This window comes from Pistacia vera, unplaced genomic scaffold (genome assembly GCF_008641045.1).
Source record: "Pistacia vera cultivar Batoury unplaced genomic scaffold, PisVer_v2 Contig153, whole genome shotgun sequence".
Classification (NCBI taxonomy): Eukaryota; Viridiplantae; Streptophyta; class Magnoliopsida; order Sapindales; family Anacardiaceae; genus Pistacia; species Pistacia vera.
This window is the reverse complement of record NW_022195608.1, coordinates 160,892-188,871: the sequence shown is the minus strand read 5'-3', so window position 1 is coordinate 188,871 and position 27,980 is coordinate 160,892. Positions and strand designations below refer to the sequence as shown.

Genomic DNA, 27,980 nt, shown 5'->3' with positions numbered 1-27,980 from the left:
AGGATAGGGAGAAAATTAGAAAAATGAAATTAAAAAAAATGCTCCCAACCCGTTATCCACTTCCCTCTGGAATTCTTAGTTACAGTCCAAACACGTCCCTTTAGGTTAGCTCTAAACTCCAGCTATTCTCCTCCAACACTTATAGTTGCTTCTTTTAGCTTTTGCATGTTTCCTTACTTGCTTTAAGTTTATGGTTGTCATGAACCATCTCTTAATTTCTTAACTGATTTTTCTTCAAGCATGTTGGTTTCGTTTTTCTGCTTACTGTATCAGCAACTTACTTCTTGAGGGCTTGAAAAATGTGGGGTTGCTATTTACATGTTCTTAATGAGCACTTCATTGGTCTTATGTCAAAATTTTATCTTTATTAACTCAAACCACTGTAGAAACTCTCTTTACATGCACAATTCCTCCTGTTCTTCGATTCGATGGAGTGCTAAGAAACAAAGATTTTGTGGGTTTATCCCAAATGCTAAAAACAATAATAACCATTCCAAGAGAAATAAAAGTTGGTGGCAAAGGTTCTTTTTTGATGATGATGGAAATTGGCTTGGTTTGAAAGATAATGATATGTTTGAAGAGGAGGCTGATGTTTCTAGTGATGAGGAGTTATCAGAGAGTGAGAAGTTTGAGGCGTGGAAGAGGCGGGCGGAGGCGATAATCGAGTTGAGGGAAGCTCAAGAAGATATGAGGAATGAAGAGAGTAGGAGGTGGGAGGATTGGATTGTGGATGATCATGGAAATGGTGCTGATGAATCTTGGAATCAAGATTTGGGTAATGGGGTTTGGCAAGGGAAGGACGAAGCGCGTTTGGATCCCAGTGAGTTGTTTCCTGAAAGGGGGTTGGTTGAGTCTGTGAGGAACTTGGTTTTTGGGAAAGAAGAGGATGATATTTTGTATGAGGACCGCATTTTTCGATACGCCTCCTTGAATTCAGTAAGTTGTTATGAGTAGTTGTGTTATAATCTTGCAAATTCAAGTTATATTCCACCATTAGCATCATGGCATGGATAATTCTAATACAGCAAATAATTAGTAATTGGAAGTGTTTATGAACATTTTCAATTGCTCCATTTTTGTTTATTGCATTTCATGTTTTCGACTTTGAATCATTTGAATACTCTCCACAACCATGTAGTTGTTTTATTATTGTATTTGTATATTGCTTTTGTTGATAACGTATTGAATATTTAATTCTAGATTATGACTAAAGAACCTAAGCCATACTTGTTCTTGCTGTTTCAGGCTAAATTTTTGGCAGTACTGATAATTATTCCATGGGCCTTGGACTTTGTGGTTCATGACTATGTTCTCATGCCTTTTTTAGACAGGTAATCATTGAACAGAATAGTCTAGTTCAAGTGACTTGCCGGTAATCATGCCTCTAACAAAATATTAGAACTATTCTCTTGCCTGATTTCTGTGTGTTATTAGTTTGTGTGGAACAATATTTTGGATAAGAATTTTCTTTTTGCTGTTATAAGACAGTTGAATGGTTCTATCTATTTGTCTTTTTACTGCACAACGTACTTTTTTGTTGATGCCAGTAATAATTTAGAAATTTTATGAATAAGTTTATCCCCTTAATTGTCACACAATGTTTCCGATTTCCCTCTAAATATCTCCAAACTTGAAACAGCTAAGTAGGATCCCGGCCATAAATAACAAAAGCTAAGTCTTTTAGTTCTATGGATTAATCTCACTTTCGCAGCCACCTGTACAATTCTTTTGCTAGAATATTACAGAGGGAATGAGTTCCAGAGCATCCTTGATCACTGTTTTTGTTGGTGTTTTGGACATTGTTTCTGTGTACTCATTTATCTACTGGACTTGACCCCTTTTAGATTCATCAATATTTTAGTTTTAGTAATGGGCTTTAGTTTTCAAGCTTCAAAAGAAATATAAATGGCAAAATCATCTTAGAAGGACGATAATGAATGAAGAACTGATGCATTACACTGTATTAGAGAGAAATAATATATTATGTTTCTTGGTAAATATAGATCCCAAAAGCTTGGTTGACAATATTGCTATTTTGTAGCAAAAAGTGTGGTGAATTCAGCCAGACTTTTGATGAATGTTTGCTTCTAGATCTTGGTTCGGGTGACTCTTTCGGCTCCTTTGTGTCTTCCAATCCTTTTCTTATTTTATTTTATTTTATTTTTTTATTAATCTGGATGCTTTGAAATTTTAATCGTTAATAATTTGTAGAAATTTTGGAGCTACGATGCAGCTTAGTGCCTTATTTGTTCGTTTGTTTGTTTGTATTTTTTTTTTTTTTTTTTTTTTTTTTAAATCCAATGTAAAAAGCTATTCCAGAGTTATGTTCAGTGCACCTTAGTGTTTGAAACTATGTATATATGTAGTCAAGGGTATATATGTAATTATAGTGTGTATATATTTGTTAGGCTGTATTGTTGAAAAAGATTGAAAATAGAAATTGAAAAATGCAAATATTGAAAACATGATATCAGAGCGGGACTAAACGCTAAAACTCGTTTCTACGTTTCTGTTTTCCGGCGGCCGGCGATTCCTACGAACCTTCTGTTCATGGTTTCTCACTCTTCGACAGCGTTTGAATATGTCCGACAAACCCTCGACCTCCTTTGTTATCTCCGGCGACGTTTGTTCTTGGTTTCTCCCTTGCCGACGACTTCTGCTCTCAGCCTCCCCTTTCCGACGAATGCTGGTTCTATTCCAGTTAACTTGTCCCTTTCTTCTGCTCATTCCGGCGATTTCTTCTATGGTTTCTCTCTGTTCATCTCGACTTTCCAGCGACACAATCCCTTTGCTTCCTTCGACGACGTGATTTCTTTGCTCTTTCCGGTGGCCAGCAATCTCTCCTCTGGTTTCTCTCTTCTCTGTCGTTCCCAGTAATTCCTTTTACAAGAAAGTGGTTGGTTTCTTTCTAGTTATTTGAGATTGGGGTGCATTTGTGTTTGCCTGGGTTGTTTGGTGTTGAGGTTGTTGTGAATCTGTGGAGTTGGGAGTTATTTGACCCTATCAATTGCTAGACAATATGGTAGAGGACGGTAAGAAGATGGTGACTGAAATTGTCACTTCCTCCACCAAAATCACTGATCGGAAGTTATTGGGAAAAAGGAATTATATTCAATGGAAATGGATTATCCGACGATATGTGTCCAACATTGACATGGGAGACCATTTAATCGAGGATCCGCCTAAGGAGACAGAAAGTGATGGTAAAACTTGAAAAAAATGGCTCATGGAAGATGATGAGCTCTTCAATCATATTTAGAACACTCTCGATTCGTCCGTGGATGATGTGACTAGTCATTGTGATACCGTCAAAGAGTTATGGGAGTATCTAGAGCTCTTGTATGCTGGTAAACAAGACTTGTCTCATGCCCATAAATTGTTATTGAAGATCTACCGGGCAAATATGCAAGAGAAGACGTTGCTCGAATATTATACAGAGATAAAACAAGCCTTTGAAGAAAAAAGGGCTATGTTTCCTGTCCCTACTGATGTGAAGATGATGCAAGCACAAGAAGAACAAGTGGTAGTGCAATGTTTTCTAGCTAGGTTGAGACCAGAATACGAGATAGCTTGTACACAGCTTCTTACCAGCGAGACACTTCCCTCTCTTACGTATGTCTTTGCTCGACTTCTCAGAGTTAGTAAGGGGGAAGATCAAAGAGTTTCTAAGGACAAAGAAATCCTTAAGGATCCTACTGTAGATCATGCAGCCCTACCTAGCATGAAGCCTAGTGATGGCAAAGGCAACAAAGGGGTAAGTCGTGATACTGGGAACAATCGTGGTAATGGCCCTCGTATTTGTTATCACTGTGGTGTTGAGGGTCATGTAAAGAAGAATTGTTGGAAGCTCCATGGGAAGCCCCCGAATATGCAAGGCACTTAGAAGTTTGCTCATGTTGCAACTCAAGATGGTCTCTTACCAACCCCATCACAGGTTACTAACTCTGGAGCTGAATATGCTCGCCTCACTCAGCATTCTAGCTCCTAGTCATCCATCCCATCAACTACCACTACATTAACCTAGTTAAGTAATCCTACAGCCTGTTTGTCCACTTATAGTAGTAACTGGAACATTGATTTTGGTGCTATTCACCATATGACGGGCGATACAGGTATTCTTTTCTCATTTTCACCTTCTCCCGATTTGTCTTCTTTACCTTATCTAATGGGTCTACTGCACCTATTATTGGATGTGGTACTACCCATCTCACCAAATCTATGTCTCTCTCTTCTGTTTTGTGCCTTCCTCATTTTCCCTTTAACCTATTATCTGTTAGTCAAATTACTAATGCATTCAACTGTGGTGTTTATTTTTTTCCTACTCATTGTATATTTCAGGATCTTGGGACGAGGCAGATTATTGGTAGGGGTCGTGTATCAGGTGGCCTGTATATGCTCGATGATGTCTCGACTCCAGTCCCTCAACTTGTTGCGTGTACCAGTGATTCATCTCTATCTATATTACATGGTTGCCTTGGTCATCCTCCCCTTCCCATTTTGAAAAAGTTGTGTTCTAGTGTAGGGTCAACATCACACCTTGAGTGTGAGGCGTGTCAGTTTAGGAAACACCATCGAGTGTCCTATAACCCTAGGATAAACAAAAGAGTCACAGCCCCTTTTGATGTTATACACTCTGATGTTTGGGGTCCTTGCCCTATGTTGTCTAAGTTTAGATATCGATACTTTGTTACTTTTGTGGATGATTTTTCACGTGTGACTTGATTGTATTTTATGAAAAATCGTTTTGAATTATTCTCCATATTTTGTACCTTTTATGCTGAAATACAAAATTAATTTACTTCATCTATTAAAATTTTCAAAAGTGATAATGTTAAAGAATACTTTTCTGCACCTTTCTCCTTCTATTTGTCTACTAGAGGTATAATTCGTCAATCATCATGTGTATCTACATCTCAGCAAAATGGGGTTGTTGAACGCAAAAATCGTCATTTATTAGAAGTCGTTCGTACTCTCCTCTTTCACATGAAAGTCTCTACAGAATTTTAGGCAAATGTTGTCTCTACTGCGTGTCACTTGATCAATCGCATGCCTTAATCTATTTTGGGTGGTCAAATCCCATACTCCATCCTTTTTCTATCTCAGCCTTTATTCTCTCTTCCTCCTAAAGTGTTTGGGTGCACGTGCTTTGTTCAAGATGTTAGACCCCATGTCTCCAAATTAGAACCTAGATCTCTCAAGTGCATATTCTTGGGTTATTCCCGATATCAGAAGGGTTACGTTGCTTTTCTCGTCCTAGGTAAGTACCTTGTCTCAGCTGATGTTTCCTTTTTTGAAACCACTCCATATGTTGAATCCTTCATTCCATCTACCTCTCTTAAAGCACCCCTTGGTGATTTTCTTGTTTACAACATTACCCATCATAGTCCTTTACCATCTCGTCCTCCTATCACCCAGGTATACTCTCGCAGGGTTCACCAGCACCATGAGGCACTTGTATCAACATATGATCCACTGCCTCTATCGACTGCCTCGCCCTCAGATCCGGTTCCTCCTACTCCTGACCTTGATCTTCCCATTGCTCTTTGTAAAGGTAAGCGTTCTTGTACCTATCCTATCTCCTCATTTGTTTCCTATCACTCTTTGTCTTTGTCTTCCAAGTCTTTTATTGTCCCTTTAGACTCTATGTCTGTTCCCAGCATTATGTTTGAAGCAATTACTCATGATAGGTGGCGAAGGGCTATGGAAGAAGAGATGTTGGTTCTAGAGCATAATGATACATGGGTTTTAATGGATTTACCTGAAAATAAAAAGGCCATTGGGTGCAAATGGGTTTTCACAGTGAAGGCTAATCTTGATGGGTCTGTGGCTCGATTGAAAGCTCGGTTGGTTGCTAAGGGTTATGCCCAGACGTATCGTATTGATTACTCTGAAACATTCTCCCTAGTGGCTAAAATGACCTATGTCCGGCTATTCATCTCACTTGCAGCTTCATATAGTTGGCCTCTTCACCAACTTGACGTAAAAAATGCCTTTTTACATGGTGATCTTCTTGAATAGGTTTACATAGAGGAACCTCCGGGGTTTGTTGCCCAGGGGGAGTCAGGAAAGGTATGCAAACTGAGGAAATATTTATATGGCTTAAAACAATCTCCACGAGCTTAGTTTGGGAGGTTTAGCGAAGTGGTGACTCAGTTTGGTTTACATAGGAGTGCTTATGATCATTCTATCTTTTATAAGCAATCTAGTTCTAGCATCATTCTTTTGGTTGTTTATGTTGATGACACTGTAATCCTGGCAGTGATAATGTTGGCATTCAGAGTTTGAAAAACTTTTTGGCTTCCAAATTTCACACAAAAGATTTGGGTACTTTAAGGTATTTTCTAGGAGTCGAGGTTTCTCGGAGTAAGAAAGGGATTTTCCTCTCTCAACGCAAGTATGTGTTAGATTTGTTGACTGAAATGGGCCTAATTGAGGGTAAGCCTTGTGACACTCCTATGGTTCCTAATATGAGATTGAATGTTGAGGATGGAGAGATGTTTAGTGATCCAGAGAAATACAAACGGATAGTTGGAAAGTTGAACAACCTTACAGTAACTTGTCCAAATATTGCTTTTTCAATGAGTGTGGTGAGTCAATTTATGTCATCTCTTAGGACATCTCATTGGGATGCAGTCCTTCATATTTTGAAGTATCTAAAAGGAGTCCCTGGACATGAGATTCTTTACAGTGATCACGATCATAATAAGGTAGAAGGATTTTCATATGTAGATTGGGCAGGATCCTCTGTGGATAGATGGTCTGTGACTGGGTTTTGTGTTTTTGTTGGAGGAAATCTTATCTCTTGGAAAAGTAAGAAACAACCGGTTGTAGCTAGATCAAGTGCAGAGTCCGAGTATCGAGCTATGGCACAAGTTACTTGTGAGCTTATATAGACAAGACATCTTTTTAAAGAAATTGGGTTTGGTGATCCAGGGACTATGGACTTGTGGTGTGACAACCAAGCAGTTATAGATATAGCAAACAATTCAGTCTTTCGCGAGCAGACTAAGCATATAGAAGTGGATTATCACTTTGTGCGAGAGAAACTTGAACAAAAGCTAATTACTACTAATCATGTTAGAACAGGGGAACAACTAGCTGACATCTTTACGAAGTCTTTAGTTGGCAAAAGAGTAACCTATATTTGTAACAAGTTGAGCATAATAGATATATATGCTCCAGCTTGAGGGGGAGTGTTGGAAACTATGTATATATGTAGTCAAGGGTATATATGTAATTGTAGTGTGTGTATATATTTGTTGGGCTGTACCGTTGAAAAAGATAGAAAATTGAAATTGAAAAATGCAAATATTGAAAACACTTACAAAAGAGAAATATATTTTTTTAAACTGTTATGTTCAGACCACCTCACAATGTTGGTTCAGTTAGCAATTCAACTTCATTACGGAAAATATTTATTTCGAACTTTCATAGTCAACCAGGCCTAGTGTCACAGAACTTTTTAATCAAGGGTCTGACACCTAGCCTGTTGAAGATTGCTGGAACCTGAACTAGTAAATGTGTGAAGCAAATTAAAACTTTTCCACCTTTAAATTTCGTATTGAAGCTGTAGCCTACATTAGAGAATTTCAATTGGTAGTCACAATTTCAGAGTTACTAGTTTCCTCGAGGAGAAGTGCATATTATCAATCTCCCTTTGATAGTCACTAGATTTTCTTTGTACAAGCAAATGATAAACATATTGGATAACCACCCATCCCATTTGGAAGTTGCATACTAATCAACTACAAGCAAATGTTTCTTTTGAAAACTGAGGCTTACTCGAACCTAGAAGAGTAAAGAATGAAACAATGGTAGAATCATGCTTCATGCAGATAGATATTTGGATATTCTTCAGATTGGATATATCCTTGATTCATTTTAAGTCTATCATAACTGAGAAAATTTTTGAAGAAGTGAGTGTTTCTTTATTTCTTACTTCATTTACGTTATGACTCCAATTTAACTGGCAACACCAACTTCAAATTAAATGCCATGGATACATTCATTTTACATTTACCAACCACTAGACTTGGATAAATTACCCTCCAACTTGACTACAATTAGCATATGCAACGGCAGTTTGCAGAAGTTGTTATATTATGCTCTGGTATAAAATTATTGTAATACTCAGTTTGCATTAATACCACTAGTAAATATCCTTCAAATACCAGAAATGCATTCCAAAATTTAAGACTCATGGAGTTTTTCATTACTTCAATACTAAACACAAGTTTTCTTATATAGAAATATTTTACTTTTGAGCACCATTTCAGTAGAGATATTTTAATTTCCAATCAACGTGATATAGTTTAAGTGCTAAAAGACCATGACAATATAAAGAAATAGTGGATTTCTTAATCATTCTATAAAATAATAAACAAATTAATTGAAGGTGCTTTTCTTGTGCAAATATACTATAGATGCCTTTTCTGGGTGTGGTTGCTTTAGATTTTTAAACTTTAGAGGTAATTTATTGTGTCGGCTAATGGTGATGGTATGCTCTGACTTTCCAACTAAAACCATTATGTTGTAACAGATATGAAGAGTGTACCACTTGCAGCTCAGATGCTCGTGTGAAAAGATACAAAAGCTTGAAATGGTCAAGGAATTAAATGTTCAGAAAGCAAGATTCCGGCTTGAGGTTGAGATTGGCAAGTCTCCTCCTCTTTCTCGAGAGTTTGGTGGGAGTTAAGACATAAAGCGTAGTTAATACCCCTTTGCACTCTTTTTCGCTAGCATGTAGCTTACAATCTCATTTCCTTTCCTAAATATATTTGTTATGACAAAAAGAAGACTGATGTTAGCTACCAGGAACTACTCAAGGAAAAGAAAGTTAAAAGCTTTTGTAGAGTGGGTGGTGAAATGTTTTTGTTCACTTGAAATGTGAAAACTTAAACTGATAAATTCTATGATTTGTCATAGTAACATTAGTAAATTTGGATGGATTTTGACCTTCTAGACTAGTCAATTACATTAGAGATTGACATCATAATTTTTTCTTAAACAAAAGATATATTATTGAAGAGATTTACCTTTTTCCTAGCTAGTTAAGCCATAGGCTGATCAATTGTGGTTGCAGGTATCGATTTTTATGAAAAATTTGTTACTTGTATGCTCTGGCTAGAAATTGTCCAATATATGAATAGTCCACAATTAAGTACCTCTAACTGTTGTGCAGTGTTTTTCTTTTTCTATTTTCTTACCATGGCCTTTTGTTTCACTTGAACTAAGATGTATTTCTTTCATTAGAAGTCTTATTTCTGTTTCTTATCAAGAAAAATAATTTGCCCACTGTTTTGATCAGAAAGCTGCATATGAATGAAATATAGATAAGTTTCCCTTCTTTCTTTGTCCCATTAAATGGTAACTGATGAAGTTTGTAAGTGGAAGAGTGGAAACAGAGGAAACAATCCACGGAGTTCCACAAAAAGGATTACAATTTTTTTTTTTTTTTTAAAACTTTGGTGTTAGTATTAGAAGAATAAGAAAACTTACATGCTAGATGCTAAAAAAAAGAAAAAAGAAAAAAAGAGATTAAAGGAAACTTAAATATATTTCTACTCCTAAGTATATCTTCTGAAAAGAAAGGATCCACAATATGACTGGAAAAAAGGAAGAAGAGCAAGTATCCACTTGAAATACGTAAGCTACTATAAATACTGATTATGGCATACATTATTACTCTTGTAAGCACACATCCAAACTGTCCTAGATTTGTACAGATTCTTAACCTATTTTTTCTTATGTAAACACATAAACTAGTAAGTGCTTTTCTTATGAGTTTCTTGGTTACTGCTTCAACAGTTTAGAGTTGCGAGATGAATGGAGGTGGAGAATCGTAGAGCTTTTGCCAATATATGGTCGGATATGGTATTTGGGTCTCATTATTATTCTTTTATACTTCAATCAGAGTAAGTGAGTTCCATTTACTCTTTTCTGATACTTTTATCATTTGTACAGATTTTTTTATTTTTTTTTATCATCATTGTGAGAAACATCACCAGCATGATTTTACATAGGTCACTAGTGTCTTCATTGTTGAATGCACCTGCCCTAGTTTGCACTGTACAGTTTTAGAGAGCTTAATACTATTGCTTAAACTTTACCTGTTAGGTTGAACATTTGGGTGAAGTGGTTACTTAAAATAGTATCAGAATAAATTTATGTCATTTTTTCTCAAAATCATTGTACATTTGTAAATTATGGTAAACTTGTAAATCATCATTCTTTTTATATAATTGATTTTCTTGTTTGTAATAAAATAAAATAAAATAAGTCATATAAAACTTCAGTGTTCCTTTCTATATCATGATTTTCTTGTTTATGCAAATTCATGTATGGATAATTTTGACCATATTAATATTATGGAGATCCAAGATAAATAATAAAACAGAACCTAAAAATCATAAAACTTCAGTGTTCCTAGTCCCCAGTCAAAATGTCCTTATATCCTCCCTAAATCCAATTTAATTTTTTTAAGTCAGTTTATGTCTCCATTAATTCATACTCTTTAAGCTTGAGAAGTACAAATGTTTTCTTGTAAAAACTGATCTTATTATTATTTTTTAAAATGTGAGACTGAACTGTATTCAAGAAAAATAATGATATAGTCTATGGACTAGATATCCAGAACGTACTGGTTTGGGTTTTAATTTTGGGTTATATCTGGATCTGTGTTTTTGGGAGTGGATTTTGTGTGATGTTGGTGAATGGACACCATGGGCTCCAACACTGTGATCATGGGGTGACCATCATGTTCATGGTTATCAGCATTAGAAAAGGAAACAACACTTTTAAGTGTATCCTGATATCAGATGCTTCTTACCAGGCCATATTTCCTGATGGTTGTAAGGGTCTGTTGGAGCAACAAAATATCTGTGTTCTTAAATTTTTGTTGACAATAAATGTTAACCATCTTGTGTGCTAAAAATCACTAGAACTATTGTTACACATTATGAACTTCCAATGATGTTATGTAGCTGCCAAATGGACATTGCCTTCTTGTGTTAGATAACATGTACATATGCTTTTGATTAAGCACTTCTTGTAGTACACAAGAACATCTAATCAGGCTTTTGCATAAACACATGTAGGTAATCATTAGTACTTTGAACTCAGCTGGAAGTGTATTGTTCTTTCTTTAACACTTCTTATCTTGTCTTTCTTTCCCCATTTTGCAGGTGGCTTTGCTGAGATTTACAGGTTATAAAATTATAAACAATATTTCAGATACTGGAAAGGCATTTTTAATTATTCTTATCACAGACATTTTTTTAGGGTAATTTTCCCTTTTTCTGAAATCTACTTATTAGCACGTTCTTATTGTTAATTTATGTTACTATACTCATTTATTGCAAGTTGGCTTACATTGATGTGTCTTCAGTTGGTATCACCTGTGGAATAGTTTCATGTTTACTGTTATAGCGAACAAAACTGAAATATTTTATCCCCAGCTGCTGAAAAATGACATAACGGGTTGTCTACTTGCAGATATCATTCGGAGTCTGGTTGGCAGACTCTTTTGGAGATAATTGTTGAGCATTATGGTCTTGAAGTTGATCAGTCTGCCATAACCATTTTTATCTGCCTGATTCCAGTTGTCATTGATGCATGTGTGAAGCTTTGGGTATGTCCCATTCCAATTCTCTTGGACATGTCATTTTTCACTTTTCTTATTGCTTACCATGACATGATTTTAAACTATGACTTCACGTTATACCCTCTATCAGTTTCCCTTTTATTCTCTACCATTGATTCATCCTGAAACAATTATATCATCTAAAAAGCTTATTAAAAGTAAAGTAATTATTTGTTTGATTGCATTTGTATTAATATAACGTGCACTTATTTCTGTTCTCAGACGCTGGAAACTCTCTAAATTTTGGGGTTATGGGGATATCCTTACATATTGTCTACCTTCGCATATCTCCATATTCAAATAAAAACTTTTGTGTACAACAGACTTAAACTCAAATCTCCTTATAGAGTTCAACAAAGGCCCCCTCCCTTTGCTTGCCTAACCAATTAGAGAAATAGCATTTCGCTATCCAGCTCATGAAAATGTTTCTCCAATAGCAATTTAGTCTGATTGCTGTATCGCAAACCTCTTTACAATAAAATTTGTATACCTCAGCTTTGATACATATATGCTTCTTTATCTATGTTGTTGCAACCCAATATGCTGTATTTGTCAAATTGGATCTTTACAATTCATATTTGATTCGCAACTTTCTAATTTCTCCTTCACCTTGATTGACATTTAGATGAAATTTCATTATATTCGGGTTAGTTGCTTGTGAGCATCCTCTCTTATGTACCATAGCTCTCATTTGACGGTTTAGTACCTGAGCTAATTCTCATATTATTTGATTGTTTTCATGGTGCAGCTGTTTAAATTTCTTCCAAGGTTATCCCCAAGGGTATCCAATATTTTCCAAGAAATGAAGCGTCACTAGTTGACTTGAATCTTTCAATTAAGTTTTGCACTTCATTTGAGCTATAATACCAAACAAGGTAAATGTATTACCAATAGTACTATTGTTTTTCTTTTTTATCTCTCCAAAACTCATTTTCTGACTCTGTAATAAATGTTTATTTATCAATAAAAGACATATTCTTTTATACTGTGTATGTAATGATCTACCATACGCAGCGGAAAAACAAAAATTCAATCGGTATATCAATTACCTTTCTTTGCCAAGATCCGAGTATAGATTATACCGTTTACATGTTTATAAACAAAATCTGTATAAAGTAAATCCATTCAAGGATTAGAATATTTACGTACGTTTGGAGGCTCTTCAGAATATCTCTGACTTTGGATAAGAATACTGTTCCATTCGATCTTCCTCTTTATAGAGTATTGTGTAGATTTGTAAGTAATATTGCAACATGAGGAATAAGGTCTCAAGCTTGCTAAAATGAAGAGATCATATCATAGTTTTGAGAATAAGAGTTCATCAATGTCGATTCTTTTTTGTTCACTTGGATCATCTATTATGCTAATATGATTAACAATAAAAACATCATGATTTTTAGTTTCCTGGTCATGATCCACAAATCAATCCTAATAATAATCAAATGGGTTTTATTTCATTTTTCCTCCAGTGAGATTGTTTAGTCTATCTGGTTTAGAAAGTATTAAAAAAACTCTTTGAAATTATCAAAAATCCCTCGAAAAATATCAAAAACCGCTTCAAAAATATTTAAAATACTTTCATAACGAAATAATTGGGTTCACTTTAAGTTATCTTGGGAGGGCAAACGAAATAAACCCAATAAATTTAATACTTATGTGGTTAATTTTTATACCCCCTTCAAGATTATTTAATTTTCATTGTACCCAAATTTTCCGGAAACCATGTAAAGGAGTTCTTAAAAATTATGAGAGATTTTTTACGGTTTCATTAAACGATGAAATTAATCCTTCTGTTCCTAAAAATCTGTCATGGCATATTTTCATCCACTCTAGTCTGAAAGTGGCACTGTCTCTAACCCAAGAGTCACTCTCTCGTTAATAGCACATAAATGGTGATTTTTGCAAGTTGAGTTACATTCTACTAATTTATCCAGACTTTTTTTAATTTTATAAGCTTAACAAATGTAATACCCAATCAAGAAATTTAAGTCTTGAAAAAAAGAATGTTTTTATAGTTGTTCAATCCAAAACTAAAAACATATTAATACTCTAAAATCAAGCAATAACAATATTATAAACTCAAAAAATATATGTGAAACTGAAAACCTTATAAGAGAAACAAAGAGGGAGTTTGAAGAAAAGTGAAAGAAGAATTTGTAATAGGTGGGGTAAAGTTGATAGTAATATTCAACAAAATATTTAGATATTTTTTATTAAGTGATTTTTTTTTTTAATTATTTTCATTTTTGCTTAATTTTATTCTAAAATTGCATAAAATATCTAAATGGCATGTTTAGTCATTCAATAATATACTAAAAAAAATTATATGTAGTAAGGTGTGCACAAGCTGATCCAAATACCTCAATTACCCAAAAAAAAAAAAAAAAAAAAAAATTATATATAGTGAAATTTTGATTAGCTTGACTACATCACATCAGTTTTGAAATTTATTTAAAATATCTTTAAAAATTGTGAAAATTATGGAAATTTTAATAATCTTTTCTAAAATCCCCTTGGATGTTTCGTAAAACTTAAAATAAAAAATTTTAGAGGTTTCCTAAAAGCAAATGTTAATTCATGAAAAAGTAGTGATAAGATCTTTTTCTTAAATATATCCATCTCTAAAATATAAATCTTTTATTTATGTCTACAAAACTATACAAAAAAAAAAAAAAAAAGATTCATTTTTACTACATCTAGTCATATAATCTAGGGAGAACGACATGTTCACACCCAAGGTTTGACGAAATGACACTTTCCCACCTGTCAAGTTTTAAAATGAAACTTTTTCATCCTTCGTCAGGTTCTGTTAGTATTTTCTGTTAATATTTAACTGAAAAAACGAAAATACCCTTAAATAGTTTATTTTTTAATTAGTTTGTCATAAATTAAAATTTAATTAAGTCAAAATCTTTACTCGATTATTTATTAGTTCAAGTGTAAAGATATTTTTTTTTTCTTTGTTTATTTAATTAATTAGGAATATTGATTTTTTTATATTAATTAGGAAAAATGAAAAAAATTATATTATGAAAAAAATTATAAATTTAATAGTTTATTGAATAATAGTGATGAGATATTGATGACATTATAAATAAATAAATATTAAGATCATTTAACTTTAAACAATTCCATAGCATTATTCTTAATTTTTTTAAGTGGAACTAACTACTTTTTCTTTTTTTACTTTTTAGCTAAATAAAAATTTATAAAGTCAATTTTTTAAGGGTATTTTCATCTTTTTAATAACATATTAACGGAACACATAACAGAACTTAACGAATGGTGGAAAGTGTCATTTTTAAACTTGAAGGGTGGGAAAGTGCCATTTCGTGAAACCTTGGGTGGGAAAATCGTTCTCCCTATAATCTAATGTCACGCATGAACAAGATCTACCCGATATAATCACGGTTTAGTTAGTGCTTTTGTCATTTGACAAATACATTTTACCCTAAATCCGTTAAATTAAACAGTAAAGTTCTAACAAAATACTAATAATAGGTGGTACATTGTTATTTATGATACGTAAGGGGGGGAATGAATAAAACAAAATTTCTTCTATCATTAATGTGCCGTTAAAACTAATGAATATTTATTGAATTACTATCCTGCTGTTTATATTAAAATCTTAAAATTATTGATAGTGGGATTTCGATTATTTCAAAAATATTATATAAAGAATTTTTTTTTTTTTTTTTTTTTAAACAGGATGATTAATGTCATTAACCCAAAAAATTAATATAACTCACCTCATCCACGAGTGTTGGTATTTTGTAAAATATAGATCTCCTAAATTATTATTGTCTTGTCTCATAACCCTAAAATAAAATAAAAATACCAGAAAATTTGATTAAAAAATTATGGGTTATCCTAACGTGTGCTCTAAGAGACACATATTAAATTTACTAAAGACAAAATATTTATTTATTTTAATACATTCTATATTAAAAAAAAGTATAATTTCTATTACATGGATATTTTAAATAATTTAACTTCTAATGATCTTGACAACCTAAATTACATGATATTATTGAAAAAGAAGTATGAATTATCTAGCAATGTGTCGAGTATAATAAAACAATAATACTAGGTCCATAATTTTTTTTTACAATCTTCGACGTGATACTTCATAATTAATTGGCTCATAAATAATTAAACGAGACATATACAAACAAATAAAACTCATTTTATGAGCTGATCAATTATGAAGCACTATGTCGAAGTCTTGAAGGTTACCAAATTGAGTTGTGTACCTTATTGCTCGTAATACACATAAAACCAAGCAATTTGATATTTTACCTTTTTCTTTTCTCTTGTGATTGTCAAGTGTCAACTACACCTAGAGGTGGAACAAATGAGTCGGGTTAGGCGAGTCAACCCTAACCCGGCCAGCATTAAGACTGGTTTAATATGGACCGTCGAAAAGGCGAGCCGAGTTGAACCCAACCCGCATATACCCCGTTGGGCGGGCCAGGTTTTAATATGTCAACCCGGTAGGTTAACTTTTTTATTTAAAAAAAAAAAAAACCTCCAACCCACCGAGTTGGGAGTTTTCAACCTGGCGGGTTGGCCGTTGCAAACCAACAATCAACTCGTCGGGTTGGACGAAAAAAATTAAATAATAATTTATTTTTTTTGTAAATACCCCTTTTACCCTTGAAATATAGCCGTTTTATAGCAGTTGGAGGGGTCTTTTTCGTTATTTTCTTTTCCTATTTTTTTTTCTATAAATAGGGTCTAAACTCTCATATTTTCTCACATCCCACATTCTTTCATTTTCTCTAATCTCTATTGAAATCTCTCAATTATTCTCTTTGTTGTCAATTTGCTCTCATTTTAATTTTTATTAGTTTTTGCAATTTTCAATTCATATTTCCAAATTCCAATTCTCCTTCTTTAATTTTTTATTTCTTCTATATCAATTTTTTTTTTTTTAACTACAATGGATAGATATTTTCATCCCACTGATTTCGATGATGAAGGAAACTATCCTAGTCCCCTTGAATTTACTAACATAAATGTAGTAGATTCAAATAGTCCCGCTTTCTTAGTCTCAAAATCCGATACACCTCATAATATTCCCCCAATTCCTCCCCATGCTGCTACAGCTCCCGATGGTTCTAGAAGTCGTCATTGTAATCGTTGTCCTCATCCAACTTCATCTCAAGCAGAAGCGGGTTCATCAACTACTGTCGAAACCGACAATAGGCACACATAAGACATTTGGGTACATTTCGATAAGTTTTACGAGACAAAAAATAGAGTTCAAGTGAAGGAAGCAAGATGCAAGTATTGTGAAAATATTTATAAAGCTAATTCAAGTAATGGTACTAGTGTTTTAAAAAGGCATGCTAATAAACATATTACTCAACATGGAAATAGAGAAACCAATCAAACTCAAATAACTAATATGGGTACTACTTGGCATTATAATTTTGATGTATATAGGGAACAATTAGCTTTATATATTGCTACAACTGATCAACCTATTAATATGGCTGAAGATAAATATTTTGAAACATTTATTAAAAAATCATTTTTTTCAAGATTTAAAAGTTATTATAGAGCTGCAACTAGAAATTATTTAATAAAATTGTTTGGGAAAATGAAATTAGAATTAAAAAATAAAATACATAGTTATCATGTTAGTGTGGCTCTAACAGCCGATATTTGGAGTGATAAAGCTAAACAAGATTATATTTGTGTGACTAGTCATTATTTTGATAACGAATGTAAATTAAATAAATCTTTATTGGAATTTAGATTAATGGATATAGATCATAGTGGTCAACGGATTTATAATAAAATTGTTGCAGTTTTAGAAGATTATGATGTTGTTAATAAAGTAATAAGTTTAACTTTAGATAATGCAAGTGCTAATAGTACAGTTGTAGATTTTTTTTTAATTAATTTTATTTTTTATGACAATTTGAAGTTTTTTCACCAACGTTGTGCATGTCACATTATTAATTTAATTGTGAAAAGTGGTATGAAAAAAAATTAGAAATAATATTGATAGAATTAAGGATTCTTTAGCTTGAATTACTAGTAGTAATAAAAGAAATGTTGAATTTCAAGATGCTTGTATAAAATCAAATATGTCTCCTAGAACTTTTGCATTAGATATGTCTGTTAGATAAAATAGTACTTATTTAATGCTTGATTCATGTTTACCTTATGCAAATTTAATTAGTTATTTTATAGCAAATAATAGAGATCCTCATTATTTGGTAGAAAATGATTGACATGTAGCTAAAAAATTTCATTATTTTCTTAAAAAATTTTACCAATCCACTTTACAATTTTCTAGTGTGTATTATCCTACTACTCCATCGATAATATATACAATTATAAAAATTTCAGATTTATTTAGAAAAAACAGAAACAATGAAATTTTAGCGGGACCAATATAGACAATGAAATTAAAATTTAAAAAATATTGGAAACTCATTCGTTTTCTTTATTGTTTAGGTGCTATATTTGATCATAGAATTAAAGTAGCAGGTTTAGAAAATGGTTTTGACACATTAACTGAAAATTTACAAAAAGATGCATATGCCAAGGAGAGGTAAGAGAGTGTCTTGCAGAGGTATATTTGCAATATGAAAACAGGAATGAGAACTAGCAAAGAGGCGAAATACCCGGGGAAGTTGCATCAAAAGAAACAAATGAAGATTTCGACTCCGGGAGTGCACTTAATAGGCCGAAGAGGACCCGAACCCGAAGCACAACCTCCTCTTCAGAAGCACCAACAATGAATATACTGTCCTCCATGCAGTTACAGAGTAATGAGCTTCACCAATATTTGGGAACCCCCGAAGTGTTACCAGCAGATCCACAACAAAGAGCTAACTTTGATGTCTTAGAATATTGGAAAACTAGAAAAATGTATTTTTCTGGTATTATCAAGACTTGCCTTGGATGTTTTCTTTGTTCCTGTCTCAACCGTCTCATCCGAACAAACATTTAATGCAAGTGGAAGAATTTTAAATGAAAAGAGTACTAAACTTTCACAAAAAATGATTGAAGTCCTCACATGTCTTCGAGATTGAGAACGGTTGCGCCATCAGGATCAATACGATGTTGTCGACGATACTTTAATAGAATCATTTTAATTTTGTAATATAGATGATACGGATAAGGAAGTCTTAGTCAACCCCCAAATTACTTGTTTTGTAAATTGTAAATTAATTGTCAATTATTGCACTCTTTTTTTCTTACCAAGTTTTTGTTCCATTAAGTTTTTCTTGGTAAGGGTTTTAACGAAGCAATAATTGTTGTAATTTCTTATTTTATTTTTTGATGAATGAATAAATCTAATTTTTCTTATATTACAATTTCATTGTATTAAAATTGAATTAATATTTGAAATGTTAACAAAAAAAAAAAATTAATTTAATTGAATTATTAATATTTGAAAAATTAACTAAAAAGTAAAAACAATTACACAAAATTAAAAAATAAAAAAACTTATGAGCTAACCAGGCCCGACCCGCATCAAAACCGATCGAGTTAGGGTTGGCAGGCCGGACTGGGCCAACCTTTTCGACAAAGAGGTGGGCCTAACCCGACGACCAGGCCGGTTGGGGCGGACAGGTTATTTTTCCAACTTCAAGTCTACACCTGCATCAATAAAAGAGCTCACTGACACTGACAAGGACTTTTCTGTAATTATACTCACACACACGTGTCATCCCACCATATTCAAGGAAACTTTAATAATTACAAAAAATACTATATTAAATTGCACCCAATCTATGGCTCTCTTTTCTCTCCTTCATTCTTTCTCTCCACATTCTGTCTCACTCAACTCCCCGCACTCCACTCTCCCTCAGTCAACTCCTTTCTCTCCCACTTGCTCCCGTAAGTTCATTTTCTTCCCCAATTTGTTCTCTTCTGAAAGATATATTCTTTCTTTTCTTTTCATTTGTTTAGAATTCTTTATTTAATTTGATTTTTCTTTTAGATTAATTAACTATGATAATAAAAACTGTCATTGTAGCTTTTGATTAGAGTAGGTTAATAGTAAAAAAGTAAAAATGAAATAAATAAATAAAAAATTAGAGCTTATGAAGTTAAAGATTGGATTTTGGTTATATGTATTATTAATTACATTAATGAGAAATCAATTACATGTTTAAGTTGTTGGGAGAGTTAGTCATTTCAAAGTAAAATTTGCATTTGGGGTTAAGTCATTCAATGATCATTTAATATCTTTGACTTGGTGGAGAAACAGTTGGGTTAGCCGGGCCTAAGTGTTTCTGTGGGAAATTAGTGCCATTGGATTAAAATGCAATATTACACAATTAAGTTTTATACTTGCAAAAAAATTTTGAAAATCAATCCTTTAGTTTAATGGATGGGAGAACAAGTGAAAGAAAACATTGATTAAAATCATTTTTATTTTTATTTAATTGGGTTTTTTTATAGATTAATTAATCATGGATTTGGTTTAGAGAGTTACTCATTTCACATTAAAATTTGCCTTTTGGGGCGAATTACTTCAATAATCATTTAATATCTTTTACTTGGTAGAGAAAGAGTGGGTTAGCTGGGCTAAGTGTTTCTGTGGGATGCTTGGATTGCATTATTATACAATTAGTTTTTATACTTCGAAAAGACATATGCAAATGAATCCTTTAGTTTCATGGATGGGAGAAAAAGTGAAAGAAAATATTGGTTAACAGTGTTTTGGTTTTGACTGTGTTCATCAGTTTGATATTATTGAAAGCAAATGAAAGAAATGGTACTAATGTTTATGGTTTGATTTTTAGTCTTTTGGTTCAGTTTTTCTGATGTAGTTCTGGGGAATAATTTAGGGTGAGGCTTAAGTAAAACTAACATCTTTTAGATTCTTTTATTGTCAGTCATCACTATCAAGGGTGAAGTGACATGAAATGATGACAGTGTATTGATGTTGTCAACCAACTTTGTGTCAGAGAAAGTGTTATTTTCTCGGTTACTTTGACTCCTTTTTTTTGATAATTCCTGGTGGAAGAGATTTTTGATATCAATGGCACTTACTGTACCTTCAGATAGTGTTGTCCATCAATTTTGTATACTGTATACATAAGAGGGAGGCAGTTTATTACTATTGTCAACACTTTGGTTAGAGACGGGGTTATTTTCTCAGTGACTGACTCTTGTTTTCTTGAGAATTCCTGGTGAAAGAGGCTTTTGATATCATGGCCTTACTGTACCTTCAGATGAATTAGATTGCTACTTTTCACTGAATTAGTTTACAATATGGTATATTAGAGCAGGATTTTCTATTATTTTTACAAATGTCTAGAAAAGAAAATTAATTGCAGTAAAAGTTCATATATTCTAGGATGCAGCTTTCCATGGATACTTTTCTAACGTTTGTGATGTTTCAGTTGTATTCTGTTTATGTGTCACTTGGAGGGTCAGGAGGTTTCAGTCTTTGGATGGTAACTTTCTGGATAATAGGGAGGCAGGACTGCTCAGGTGGCATGTGGTAAGTAACTTTTGTCTTGGCTAAAATGGAGGGAGAGAGGTTAATATGGAGTCCTCTAATGGATTGATTTTCACTTGTTTGTGGGAAGGAGATTAAAATTTCAACTAGCCCAATGGGCTGAAGCACAATATTAATGGGAGGCCAGCTACCAGTTCGGCTACTTCATACTTTGTTTTTGCAGTATGTGCAGGTCTCTTCTATACTTGGGAAGCAGAGGATCTAAATTTTTCTTGAAGGGAACATTAGTTGTTGCCATGTACCATACATAATCCATTCAAAGATAGAGGCTGCGAAAACTTTGCAATTTGAAGGTAACCTTGACTTAAGCTTTACGTTAGAAGGGGAATGCATGAGAATTGTCTATATCAACTGCTTGTATCAACTATGTGGCACTCAATATGCCAAATTTTCATTTAATTTCTCTAATTCTAATTGACTATCACTTGTTTTCTTTTATTTGTTGAACAGAAACATTCACTACATCTCTTGTGCTGAGAGTGCACTTCTTCCAGTCCATTCTGCAGAATTACTTGCATTTGACATCATTTGGGAAATTCTTCTTATAGTTACAACTTTGTAGCATTCTTAAGTTCACGTGTATAGGTCTAGTGACCAAAGTAGACAATTATATGCATATTGCGGACAAAAACATCATTTAAATTTCTTTTTAGTATCCGTTTCTGTGATGGACTGGAACTCAAAGACTGCACCAGAATGGGAGTGGGAGAGTTTAGCGGCATTCAGTGACAGACAATATTAAAAAGCGGTTACAACCTTCAAACAATAAATGAAGTAGATGGAGCAATAGATAATGTGCCATATATTCATCTTGGGGCGTGGTTTGGCAGGCTCTAATTTGGGGCATATCTCTTCATCCAAAAGCTCCATCTCAGCTTCAGTGATTCTTCATTGAAGGATGGAATGAAGACTTATGAGATGGGTGGCAGTTTTCCTGAAGATTCCAGTAGAAACAAAGAGTTTACTGGGTAGACAGTGTTGGATTTTTCGTCTTCGGATGCTTCTGTCATCTCTGGGGAGTCCAATAATTGGATTAAAACTTGGCAAGCGAACTTATTTTGAAGATGTTTTGTGCAGCAGCTACCTCTAAGTGCCCTTCTGTTTCTATGATTTCTGCATCCTCTGTCGCTACCACGAAAAGATCTAGGTCATCTAATCAGAATGCTCAAACTCCACGGTGCCAAGTTGAAGGATGCAACCTTGACCTCAAGTCAGCTAAAGATTACCATCGCAGACATAGAATCTGTGAAAGCCATTCCAAAAGCCCCAAGGTCTTATTGCCGGTTTGAACGTATTTTTGCCAACAATGTAGCAGGCAAGTTCCTGTAGGATTTATTTTGTTCAAAACACCTTGACTTACAAGATTGGTTTGTTACTATTTTTGTTTTCCAAGATTATATGCAGCTACTTGCAGTTGGGTTTGTATTTTGTGTCTATGAAAATTTCCCTCTAATTATCAAAAGAGTGCTATGGGGATTATTCTTTGGTCATCATTTTTAAAGGTTCCATATTTGTCGGAATTTGATGATAAGAAGCGAAGCTGTCGTAGACGTCTCTCTGATCACAACGCACGACGCCGTAGGCCACAGCCAGAAGTCGTCCAATTCAATTCTGGGAGGGTGTCTCCATTTTATGGTTCTAATTCTGCCTCTAGCGTCCCCTCCCTGTTTCCCTAGTTGATTTAGAATATATTGAATCTACTCTTCATATGAACATTTATGTATCTGCTTTTCTTCTTTCATTTTTGTTCTCCTATACAATTTCTCTGTTTGTTCCTGGCTAATTGTTATTTTTTTGTCCTAAAATTGGATAGTTCATTATGGTCTTTTTAGTTTTGGACTGGCAATAGTATTATTTTTTTATTGGATTAATAATTTGTGATTATCTTAGGTCTTTTTGCTAGTTTCCACTGAAGGATATGCTATTTCAATATAGTTTTCTAAGTTTAATTTTTTTCCAGAACTATTTATGAATTACATAGGCAAAGTTGGTTTTGTCTTGAACTTTGCATGTCATTTGACCCTGTTGTTTGGGTTTGTGCAGATAGACGGCAGCTGAATGTTGCTTTTAATAGGGTGCCATTCCATCTGCAAATCCAGTGTGGCAAATGCATCTGATTTAAGGTCTTGCAAATCAGAGATTCTGTGGTTAGGCCCTTCAAAGCTGGAGGCACTCATAGGCATCGCAATTTGTTCTCAACTGAACTGCCAGATGCTCTTCTTTGCAGAAATAGACTCGAATAAGTTCTTGTCTTTTGGTGCAGTACACCTCGGCCCTCAAGTCAAGGTATTTTTTTTCTTAACTGCAAACCTACATCACATCTCCAGGTAGAAATGAACTTTTTTCTTCTATACCTGAAATCATTGACCTTTAGAACAAGTTCACCAAGTTTTAGAAGGAGGATTACTACTTGACCATACAACTTGATATTCAGGCATACTTTTGTGTTCCTTCCTGTTATCTTCTGTACGTTCAGAAACGCTCTATTTATATATTCAAGCAGTTTCTTAGCTAAACATTGTTAATCATCTACCTAGTCAACTCTGAACTATATATTTATGCTAGTCTCTTGTATAACCTTCCAAACAATGAGGTTTATCTCAGACTTAAGGCCACTATTGCTTCTCTATGTATAGGTATAGAAATCTGGGTTCACAACTCTTGTTGATTGCAATTAATTGTTGAAATTGAAAATTTCTGAGTAAACATAGATTCGTCTGAGAGATATAAAGTTTAATTTACTCTTATTAGTGCAACCATTTAAAGTTGCCTAATCTACGTTTTGACTTCATGACCGGGATAGTTGTCTGGATCATGTATTGTGCTTTGTTGGTTCTACTGATTTTATTCTTATCTAGAGAAGTTGTATCATTTGTTACAATATTGTGAAGGTTTAGAGGCTCTGCATCCAGTTCTGACATAGATAGTCACCCAGATCTTCACGGTGCTCTCTCTCTCTGTCAACCACTCCTGGGTTTGAATGAGCCTGAACGCCACTTCTATGGATCAGTTGGCACATGTAAACTCACCAGCATGGTCCAGCCAGTGACACAGCGACCTGCCAAAACTGGCGTTTTCACCCTCGAACCTGACCCTGAGCCGCAGGTGCATTCATTGAATTTTCCACAGTAGCAGCAACAATAACTACAGGAGTTGCAGGTTCCCATTCCTAAAGCTCCTACCAGTCTGACTGCTTTGTTACATACCTATCAAATAAATTGACTTCTAACAACAAAACTAGTGTTATAAAAAATTTGAGAATAATATTTGTAGTTTCACCTCTCCAAATTATAGCAGTTAAACTACAATTTTGAAAATTAAATTGCCCCTACGATTATAAAGCCATGTACAACATCTTATGAGATGTAACGCCCTCTTGATCGGGGTTGATAAACTCTTAAATATAAAATTTGTAGTTTTTAATACAAGAAAGTGTGATTAAAATTTGTTTTTAATGCTGACGATTAAAATTTAGATTATTTTTGAATATAATTATTTTTTAAATATAGGTTTATAGAATTATTTAATTATAATATTTTTAACTATTATATAGATATTAATTTTTATATACACACATATAAATTACATATTTTAATATTATGATAATCTTTATTAAAATCAGTATAAATAACATTGATACTATTATTTGTGAGATAATTAAGTTTTTTTTTTCTTTTAAATAGAATTATGTATAATTAGTTGATTTTAAATATAAAATAAAATTTATCCTGTCTTAACTAATATCATAATATATTATTTTAAATATGTAACATATTTCATTTAAACACCATCAATTATGTTATTATAATTTTAAAACAATATTAAACTTACTATTAAATATATATATATATATAATCTTAGAAGTTTGAACTTGTCAGTGACTGTTTATATTTACTTATCTATATAATTAATAACAAACGTAATCCATGTAAATAGATATTATAAATACAGTTAGAATAAAAAATTAATTATACTTACATAGATTATGTTACATGGATAAATTAAGTCATAGCTTCTTCATAAGACTGAGAATGTGAGCGACAAGAAATATAATCATCTCAAACTAGTACAATAATGTTTGCTTGCAACTGAATCATACAACTAGACAAAAATTGCATAAAATTCATGTAAAACGACTACTCTGTCATTTGTTTATTGTCTAATTATCAACTCAGTTGTAAGTATAGTATTATTCAACTAGTAGTTTATCTCATCCTTTTACTTTTTCTCCCGGTTCCACACCTAACCTTCAGAAGGATTTTGTTAAAATTTTATCTAGGTAATATAGATAAACAATTAACTTTTTAAGAAAAATAGCCTCAAAGAATCAACATTCTAGATTCACAGTTAGCTACACAAAATTATCCATAGTTTTCCAAGCTAAGGATCTATATGCTACATTTATGGGCATACCCTATAAACATGCAATCGATTGATTTAGGTAACAAGAGAGGTAGTTTGTATATCTTATATAGAATATTGTTTATTTTTTACCCCAACCTAGTTCTGTGGTAGGTTGGCTGGTTTTTTTTTTTTAGGCTCTGTATATCCTTTCTTTCTTTCTTAATATACACTTATTACCAAAAAAAAAAAAAAAAACTAACTGTTTTAGGTCCTAGCTTACTTCTTTTAGGCTGAGGTACAATGACCTTTGCAAGACACCACACACTTTGAAATATAAAAAATTATGTTATATAACCTTTCAACAATTCATAAGTGTCTTACCAGATTTCTTATAGGGTCTTTTATTTTGAATATGTACACATTGTGACTTTAGCAGTGAGAATTAGGGGTGGGATAATCCGGTTAACCGAACCGGATTATCAAAACCGAACCGATTTTGGTTAAAAACTGAATGTAAACCGAACCGAATATTCGGCTCGGTTACTGGTTAACCGGTTTTTAAATTAATCTTTAATCCTTAAAATTCTTCAATGTTTCATTTAAGTACCAAATTTCTTCCTTTTCACACATTTTTCTACAAACAATATGTTGAGGTGATATACAGCTGCTTGAAAATTCTTGAGTTTCCTCTGAATTTAAACATGAGAATTAACCTTTTGTTGTCAGTAAATCTTCTTTGTGAATAATCTCATAAGTGTCGGCATTAAACATATAATATGAAATGTTCATTAAAAGCAGTAGTGTGTACTTGATTTTAGTCTAATGTTGTAACTTTGAGTTACTATTTGCTTGCCATCAACAATCATCCCAACAATTAATCAAAGAAAAATTAACAAAACAAATTCAGAGAATTGAAAAGATGAACTTCAGCTAGCCATGCTAACAAATAAAGCACACTAAAACAAACCCAGAAAGCAAAACAAGATTAGTAAAATAAGCAAAATAAGAAACCCACGAAAAAAGGACTTCTGGGTATCAAAATTAACAAGAAAAATCAACCATTAGCCACAAAATAACTCAGAATACATAAACTAAACCCTGAAAAACTGGTGGGTATCTCATGTAAATGACAAAACAAACAAACAAAGAATCCATTTAAATTAAGAGTCTACTCACAGTGGAGTTTGCTTAGGGTGGAGTCTCTTCAAGGTGGGTCTGCTCACGATGGAGTCTCTTCAGGGTGGCGTGACTGGAGAGTGATTTATGGACTGTGAAGAACTGAAGATCATCAGATCGGAGCTTGGAGAGAAGATTTTGCTCATGGTGGGACAATGGCGTGACTGCTTGACTGGAGAGTGGAGTCTGCTGGAGTGTTGGGTGCTGGCGAACGATGAACATAACTCATGGTGACTAGACAGTGGACAGTGGAGTGACTGATGTCTGATGAAGATTGAAGAGTGGATTGGAGTACTGGAGTCTGGAGTCAGCTCTGCTCAGTAGCTCACGGTGTGGAACTGTGGATGGAGTAGCTCACGTCACGGTGTGGACTGTGGAAGACTGGAACTGCCGAACTGGAACTTTGGAAGTGACGAAGTTTGGAGAATGGAGATTTTAGTCTTTAGATTTGGAGGCGGAGAAAGATGAACTGTGAAGAGAAAATAGAGAGGAGTGTTACAATTTTTTTTGCTTTTATATTTAGGGTAAAACTAGTTTGAAATATTTATCAAACCGAACCGGTTTTTCGGTTTTTTGCATTTTACAAACCGAAAACCGAACCGGTTTGTAAAAAAACCTAATTTCGATTCGGTTTTCGGATTATTTATCCCACCCCTAGTGAAAATCATTCAATCTTAAATGTCTACAAACCACCAAAAGGTGATAACATGATAATTTACCTATCTATATATCATTTCTCACAAGTGAATGTGGTCTTTCAAGTTACATGACCACCTATTTTTTATTCCATACCTAAATTGTATTCCATCGATGAAAAAAGTAGTCCAAAAAAAAAAATATATATATTCTTTTTTATTCACATTCACGTATGTTTAGTGTGTTAAGTGAGTGTTCCACACAATGCCACAATACTTCAATTGTAGAACCATTTTGTTAAGATATTCTTAAAATTTTATCTATAATGATTATTGGCAGACAATAAGTCATCTTTATAAGTGTTATGCCTAAAAAATCAAGATTGACGTTAGCTTACATCAGCAAGCATCAATAAGAGTTTAGGAAGGTTTTGCGTCGTCCAAGAGTTGCCACGTTGCTCCATGATAGAAAGAATATGATTGTCACCAATTTAGCAGATTCAGGTTTTGTCTAAGAGTGACTGAGGACCACACACTTGTCTAAGCCCTAGATAATTTGAGGATATATCCTAAGTTATCAACCAATGGGAGGCAAGTTACCCACTTGCAGATTTGTAATCATTACCTTGAATTCATCTACTATAATTAGAGGACTCCCCCTCTCCTTTTTAGGATTCTAATATTGAAC

General features: G+C 33.5%; 2 pseudogenes; both read left to right on the top strand.

Moving 5' to 3' along the window:
• Window positions 1–28: 28 nt before the first annotated feature.
• On the top strand, window positions 29–12,458 carry LOC116124580 (annotated as a pseudogene).
• A 9,346-nt stretch (window positions 12,459–21,804) lies between these two features.
• Window positions 21,805–27,096, top strand: LOC116124539 (annotated as a pseudogene).
• The last annotated feature ends 884 nt before the right edge of the window (window positions 27,097–27,980 follow it).